Raw genomic sequence first — 8,381 nt, 5'->3', positions numbered from 1 at the left:
TTTTAATCATAATATGTCCATTTACTTAGTGCTAAAACACACCATAGTCCATACACTTTTTGTTTGTGAAATCATTTCATACTCAGGGTTTTAAACCAGGTTCTCTAAATAAATATAATACTGTATTTGTGCACAAAATTACACACGGAACCTTTGATACTGCTTGAGGAGAATGAGGCAACTCAACACGTTAATAGTGCTAAATTCATTGTGACACGACACACTTGACCAAGAAATTAATTTTGTGGAATGGAAAGCAATCTCTTTTTGTGGCATTTAGTCCGGAAGCATATACTACAAATTAAGAAGTAGATCTAGACCAGTTGTACTGAAATTAAACTTTCACTCTCATTTTATGTCAATCTGATTTCAGGTTGGTTGTCCTGATGTTGATATAATCTGCACTAATATTTCTTAATCTGAACAGTTGTACACAGCTTTAACATGGCAAGATTTTCTTTGGGGTTTTTTTTGTGACCGTATCAGTAGCCAACACAATCTATTGAAAATGGAATTGATCAATTAAAAACAAAAAATGAATGCCTTGGAAAGACGCAGTTAGTTAGCCAAGTTCTTGAGAAAGTATTACCCGGAAGTACATAGTAACATGTTTAACACATCATGCTATTGCCGCAGATGAGAGTTTGACTACTTGCTGTAATTTCATGTCGCAATTTTGCCTGGGGTAGCTGACCTGCGACGTATTTGGGTAAAGTTACAATAGAGTGAAAAAGATATATAAAAAAAGGTCTGTGACGTTGAAATGGGGAAATTGGCCGTGAAAATAAGACTAGGGCTCGTCTCCTTAAACATTACTTCTCAGAAGTATTTGCATTTTTTTTTTAAATTATTACAAATGCATTTCATGGTATTAGAAAAACCAGAATGACTAGAAACACTTCAAATGTACAAAAACGGATAATCTAAATAATAAAATCTAAGTAATGTGTGATTTTAATTATTAAAAAATCATGAAAAATATGTTATCCTGTTCAAAAACTAGGGTCAGTCATTTCAAAGTTGTTTTGGGAGGTTTAACTTTTTATTAATGTTTTTTTTTTTATGCTGCTGCTTCTGGGTGGTATAATACATCTCTTCCATACAACTTCAAGCACGAGTGGGGACATTAGTATTGGAACATTTCTAGTTTCTTTTTCCCTTCCAGGATTAGTGCACTTAAACTAGTTAATGAGCATTTGATTTATTATTACGTAGTTGACCCATGTTGTGTAAGATTTGTTTGGGTTTTTTTTTACAAAATAATGTAGGTTAGTGGCATGTGTGAAAAGCTTACCCACCTGCCCCATTATATTTAAATAATGAACCCACTGTGTGCCTTTTATTAATTAGGTATGATATTATGTTTGTTCGTAACTGTTCCAAGAGGACGTGACATTTTTTTGTGTGCTAGTTTGAATAAATCTCTTAACTCAATAGAAAGGTTATTTGTTAAACAAAACCAGTTGTATCTTATTATTATGAAGTTTCACCTTCCATGTTTTATTACCTATCTTATGACACATTATAATTTATGTGCCATACACAGGACAAAAGCTGGCATAGAGTTTAATATCTGGGCACTAATAGTAAGGTGATGTGTTAGTAATCTCCACTTTCAACTAGCTGTATTATCAACCACTTTTCAGCAGGATACAGTGTGTAAAAAAATTGCATGCACTTTCATGTGTCAAGAGTTTGTGACCTATGTACCTACGCACTCAACACATTTTATTTACGGTTATATGGCATCAGACATATGGTTAAGGACCACACAGATATTAAGAGAGGAAACCCACTGTCACCACTTCATGGGCTACTCTTTTCGATTAGCAGCAAGGGATCTTTTATATGCACCATCCCACATACAGGAAAGTACATACCACTGCCTTTGTTACACCAGTTGTGGAGCACTGGCTGGAACAAGAAATAGCCCAATGGGTCCACCGATGGGGATTGATCCTGGACCGACCGCGCATCCAGCAAACGCTCACTACATGCAAGACATTCCTTTACAAAGAATCCATTCACTGCACCATCTGTTTGCATTCAACTATAGACCAGTTATATTTGTTAAAATGTTTTCTGAAGAATCAGCAATTTATCTCCTGGTTTCAGTGGGGTTTGTTTTCACTTTACTTTGGGCTGCTTTTTCTTTGTTTTTTTTTATTATATGCTTATATTTGAAAACATGGGAAATGTCATTGTTCATAAAATATCTTTTATTCTGTATAAGGAAGGATCATCAAACTAGGTGTGGAACACTGGTAGTACAGTCTTGTAAACTGGCATGTAGCAAAACATATTTAGGTCACTTTGATCTACATACAAAAACTTTATATCCTTCATTTTGCACGAGCCTACATGGCATATCACAAACAGTTATAGTTTTCATATAATTTCTTCCATACATTATCCTATCCATCACTGGTAAACTGAATTGCCAGTAAAATAGGTGCACTGGCCTATCATGGTTATGTGCCTCTGTTTTTCACTTTTTTCTTCTTCTTTTTTTTAAAAATAATATAGCTTAGTACCGGGTAGCTGTTATTGGTGAACAATTGGAATAATAAATTGTTGCTGGTAACGTTTTGAGATTCTTAAAAATTAGTTAATATTAGTAACTTCCTAGAACTAGAATTTTATACCTATTTGTCGATGGTATTTGCTGGAATGTATTTTTGTTTCTTTGATTACGATTGTTTTGAATGTAGCACATAATAAATTGTTACATTTTGTGATGTCATCATTGCCTGTTAAAAGGTTTATAATAAAATTGTTAACTTGAGATATAGTTTGCTATAGAACTGAATTATAGGCTGCATAGTCTATAATACCTGTGACATCACATTGTTCATCTTACTGTAGATTAATTTTCAAGAACCCACAGCTGTGAATAATGCAATTTGAACTTTCTTTTGCATTCAGGTCAGGTATTCGAACACACTACTGACTAAATATATATATTGTAAACAAGTCCATTGTTTTAGCCCACAAGGTCACATATCTGCATCATCGAATGAACAAATAATTTAAGCGTTATAAACATAATAGCAGTATAGTAATGCATTCAAAGGGAATACAACAAAGATCATCGAATACTGAATCAGAAATCATAGATTATGCATTTAATACGTATATAGAGGATAATCCCCGAGTGTCTTGAGATATCATAATTTATCAGCACAAGTTGATAAACGTATGAAATCCGAGGCTTGCCGAGGAGTTTTATACTTTTATGCTGATAAATTATGATATCACAAGACACGAGGGGGGTATTCTTTTTATCATCCATTATCATTCTTTTCATTTGCAACAGTTGTAAACAATGTCAGTAATGTGGGTTGAATGTCCCTATATTTGGCAGCGGTAGACTCGTTAACTAGCAGAATGGCAGTGGTGTGATGTCACTAATGATAGGTTTTTGCGCTGAAACAAATACAGTGACGTAACAAAATATTGTCTTGTGATTAAAATTTTACCAATCAAGATTATAAGAAGCGATGTCTCCTGCGGAGAATATCGCAAATTATAGTGCCAGCGATATCCCATACAAAAGCCTTTAATGGATGATAAATAATTGTATCATGCTTAATGCCAGCCATTACTGCTGAGAATTTACTGGCCAAATCGTTCAGATTAAGTCTGAAAGGATCCTGTTATTTGGTGATTTTAATAAATACTCATCATTTTAGTCAGTTTTTTTCAATAAAAAAATACAAAATAGTTAATTTTATCAGTCACATTTTAAAAAAAGAAAAAAATGCATTAAGTTGGAGAATGCACTCGAAAGTGTAGGTTCATGAAAAATAGCTTGTAGGGGATAGTGAATTATTTTTCATGGACCCACACTTCCTTATACATTCTCCACTACTTAGTTATTGGTGTTTTCTAGAGATCAGAGATAGATTAACATCATATTTATTATCTAGTATTATTTGAAGCTACTTGATGACATTCAGGAGAGAAATTTATTGTCATGTTGCTATATTAATTTTAATATAATAATATATTGACTCCCATCATTTTATGCATGCTGATGTACCAGTATTCTAATTTGTATGATTAATACTCATAGAAATTCACATCCAGCAAAGTTGGTAACCATTACACAATAGATCAAAAGTGTTTCATGTTTTGAAAACTAGATAGCAAGATACATTTATAGCCCCATCACCCAGTGGGTTTGTTTTTTGTCATAGACTAATAAAACGAGGGCATTATTCATACATTGAGAGAACTACTTTCTTTCTTTTATTTTTAATTAATGTTGGTTAATGTAGCTACTTTCACTTTATAAGATGCATTTTCGTAACATTAAGTATCAGTTTTTCAAGGTTATGCAATTTACTAAGGACATATGTGATAAGAACACCGGTTGTACCAACATGCCATTAAAAAAATACTTGCAATGTTGTATCTTTCTCTTTTTTTTAAAATATATAAATGCTACTTGATGCCATAATTTGAGGTTTAATGTTTTGGGTTGTATTTGTACATGTATTGTATTTGCATGTTCCATGTGTATTAATATGTGCATGTACAACATGACAGTTATATCTTAATTCCGAAGTTACGCACTTTGGTAAAAGCTATTGTATGTCATTTTACTTTTAATTTATCCTGCTATCATTGTAGGTCTTAGCAGAAGATGACTTAATTAAAAATATATATATAATAAGAATTTTAAAATGCTGACATAGCCATTTTCTTTCCAAGAGGCAGGTTGGAATTGGGTGGTTTCATTGATGATGCTATCTGCCAAAGTGAAGCACCAAAATCAATTTGAAAGTAAAACCAGGTTGGACATATTTCCTGGGGAATATGCCCATCCCTTTCATTTGAACAAGTTGGTGAGGGTGGGAAGATACAAGTTGAACACCCACTCTCTAGTCTTTACTTCCCTGTCTAGTGTCCATGAGACGAGCCTTGCAGGACTTGTTTATGCATGTATTGAACTAGGATCATCAATTCTGTTTCTTTTAATTCAGCTAGAAAGTCATTGTCAATGTAACAAAATATACATGTAGGCATACATATATAATTTATTTGTTAATTAGAATGAAAAACTCTTACAGTGGAACCCTTTTTAAACTGGACATCCACAGGGAAAAGTTTAAGGGGTATCTGGTTTATAGTGTAAAAAGAAATAGAAAAATGTCATGTTTTCAAGGTAGTCCAGTATATAGGAAGACTGGCTTAGAAGGGGTTTTACTGTATGGAATAGAATACATTTATACTCCAGCATGGAATGAAGTAATTTGTTCTTGTATATTGTCATACTCCCAATGCTGTACTTGTTTACATTATTAAAACATAGCTGGCAAAAACTAGAAAATAATATATAAAAATTTTCCTTTTTTTTTTGTTGATTGCAGAATAAAAATGAAAACTGGTTTAATGAGGTGGAAAAATTAAATGAATGTTTGTTTTATTAATGTTCATTTTAAACTACAGCTAATTGATTGTTGTGATTCATGGTCTACAGAGCAATTTACCAACACATTCACGAATATCTAAGTTACTTCTTGTACCAAATAAAGACAAGGGATCTTTACCACACACCACAGTTTTTGATATACCAAGGATCTTTTTCCACATACGTGTACTATCGTATTTCATATACTAGTCATGGGGCGTGGTCGGAACGGATAAAACCAAAGTGTTCGCTGATGGTGGACTGGATGGATCCGATCCAATAATCTATAAGGGGACAAGTATTATACCATAGAGTTACATCTGACCTAAATGAGGTAGGATTCGACTTAACTGGTGAAACATTCTTATTATTAAAGGTGCTTTATTATCCACATAGTTTAAGATATTCAGGGAAATATTACCAGTATGACCCACGTGTGTCATAATGATTTCATGTGCACAACAAATGACGTAATTTTGTGAAGCAAAGTCATAACTTAATGCGGCTTCCTCTGTGTAAACGATTATAAAAATGATGTCATTTATGAAAATGACGTCGTTTCATAGTCTCTTTTTATTACGTTTGAAAAATTTGGCATGGTCTTAGCTTGTTATTCGTGAAAATAATATTTTTGATAATGTGGATAATAAAGAAATTACTACACTCGCGTGTGAATCGTACTGATTTTACAAAACTTGTGTCATGGTTCATGTACTACCTCGCTATCGCTTGGGTAATACAATAATCCTGACATTAATTTTGTAAAATCTGTACGACACACAATCTCGTACAATAATCTCTATATATATCATAGTGCTATATTTCACTATGTTCACATTTATTTATGATAAACAACTACAAATGATGAAATTGTAATGTGCTTGCACACAGTGTAAACAGTCAAATTCAGTACCACTAGATTCCTGTTCTACAAAATATGGCAAGTTGACCGTCGACCATGAGTTGCACAAGCAAAAACTTGGCGCTAACATTCACTTGGCATAAACTTGCAGGGTGTTTGCCTCGACTGAACACACCCAATTCCATTTGTTATTATTTGAAGATTCTCCAATTTTATAAAAAAAAAAAAAAAAAAAAGTAAATTAGATTATTTTGTAACTTTTTATGGGCATATGGTTGAAGGTAAGGGGTCAAATTTACAAAGCCGCTTTGTCTTACATGTGTAACTACGTACATTTACAATGCTTGAACAACTGCATTTATGAAAAACAGGCTTCGTAAGTTCGGCCCATAATGTTTAAATTTCAAAGTAAAAGTGAATAAATAATGATAGGGAAAGCATATTGCAACTTTGAGATAGCACCTTTAAAAGAAAAAAGCCAGCATTCTTTAACCAGTTATAGTCAACATAACTATAAAAAAGTTGGAAAATTAATAAATTAGATTATTATATCATTTGATGAATGTATTTTAGATTTTTTAATTTATTTTGCCGAGCACATTGCTGTTACCGATATTGTTCTTTACATTTATCACCAATGGTCTATGAAAAATACTGAAGGTTTTTTCCCCCCATTTTTTTTCTATTCCTTTCTTATATATAATACTATTATATAAATAAGGTATGTTAAAATGTTTATGAAATTCATCTGGTTGAATGGTTGAATTGTTGACAGTCTTCGTACAGTGGTACATATGCTATATATATTTTGTGCAATTTTGGTGCACAGTAGAAAAACTACATATTGAAAGTTAGGCAATTCTTGAGCAGACATTTCATAAATCTTCTGTTGTTGTGACTAGTGTCACTATAATCTGTGGAAGACGTGACATTGCGACAATAAAAATATGAAATACATCAACAGTTGTTATTATTGTATGTTTTCAAAGATTTTAGAGGGAGGGACGTGGCCCAGTGGTAAAGCGTTTGCTTGATGTGCGGTCGGTTTGGGATCGATCCCCGCCAGTGAGCCCATTGGGCTATTTCTCGTTCCAGCCGTTGCACATAAAAGATCCTTTTCTGCTAATCGAAAAGAGTAGCCCATGAAGTGGCGACAGCGGGTTTCCTTTTGTCAATATCTGTGTGGTCCTTAACCATATGTCTGAGGTTTGTGTCTAAAATAATTGCATACATACAAATTTATTATTTCCTCCAAGGCCAAACAAAATCTGAATTAATATAGCCAAATCTCATTCCAAATGTATTTATCCTACGGTGTATAATGTTTTATATTTAAAACATTACGGTAAGAGTTTTAAAAAACAGAAAAATGCAGGATATGTGCTTATTTTGCTGGTCCCATTAAAGAGAGTAATCTCAAACATGAGCCTATGTGTTGGAAAGATGCATGTCTGGACTCTAAAAGTTTTATAAGCATTAACTAAGAAAACACTATCATTTCAGTACATTATTTTGACTTGTGTAGCCACTTTGACAATGATGGTTTATTTTGTATTGAAAAATAATATATACTTATTGCTGGCTTACTGGGATGGATATTATTACAGAAAATTGCAATACATGTCTATTTAATCATCCTGCAAAAACCAGGTGCATTTGATTCTCTAGTTCTAAGACTGATTCCTGACATTACACATTAAGTATTACGAAACCACCGGCTCACCAGAAGGCGTATTCACTGGAATGGAACGAAATGGCTGTGCTCGTTATATATAATAGTCATCACAGTTAACTGTTTTATTAATTAAATATAATAATATACCGGTACTTGTTGATATTACGGTAAGCAATAATATGCATTACATATCACTGAATATGCATACCACTCCAAAAGCCTTGCTTAAGCATTTCTTTAATGTTCAGAACCAGGGCAGACGTTTCCTCTTTTGGGATGACGTTGTTATACAGGTACAGTGTAGCTGGCTTGATTAAGAGTGAAACATTTTTAATACTTGTCACACACATTTCTATCACTGAAGGACTTTATAAAGAATGGGGAAATTCTTGTAGGAGACTCCTATGCATGTATTTGTTCCCTATCTG

The sequence above is a fragment of the Gigantopelta aegis genome, chromosome 9 (assembly GCF_016097555.1).
Source record: "Gigantopelta aegis isolate Gae_Host chromosome 9, Gae_host_genome, whole genome shotgun sequence".
Classification (NCBI taxonomy): domain Eukaryota; kingdom Metazoa; phylum Mollusca; class Gastropoda; order Neomphalida; family Peltospiridae; genus Gigantopelta; species Gigantopelta aegis.
The sequence above is the reverse complement of the archived record's forward strand: the minus strand, read 5'-3'. Positions refer to the sequence as shown.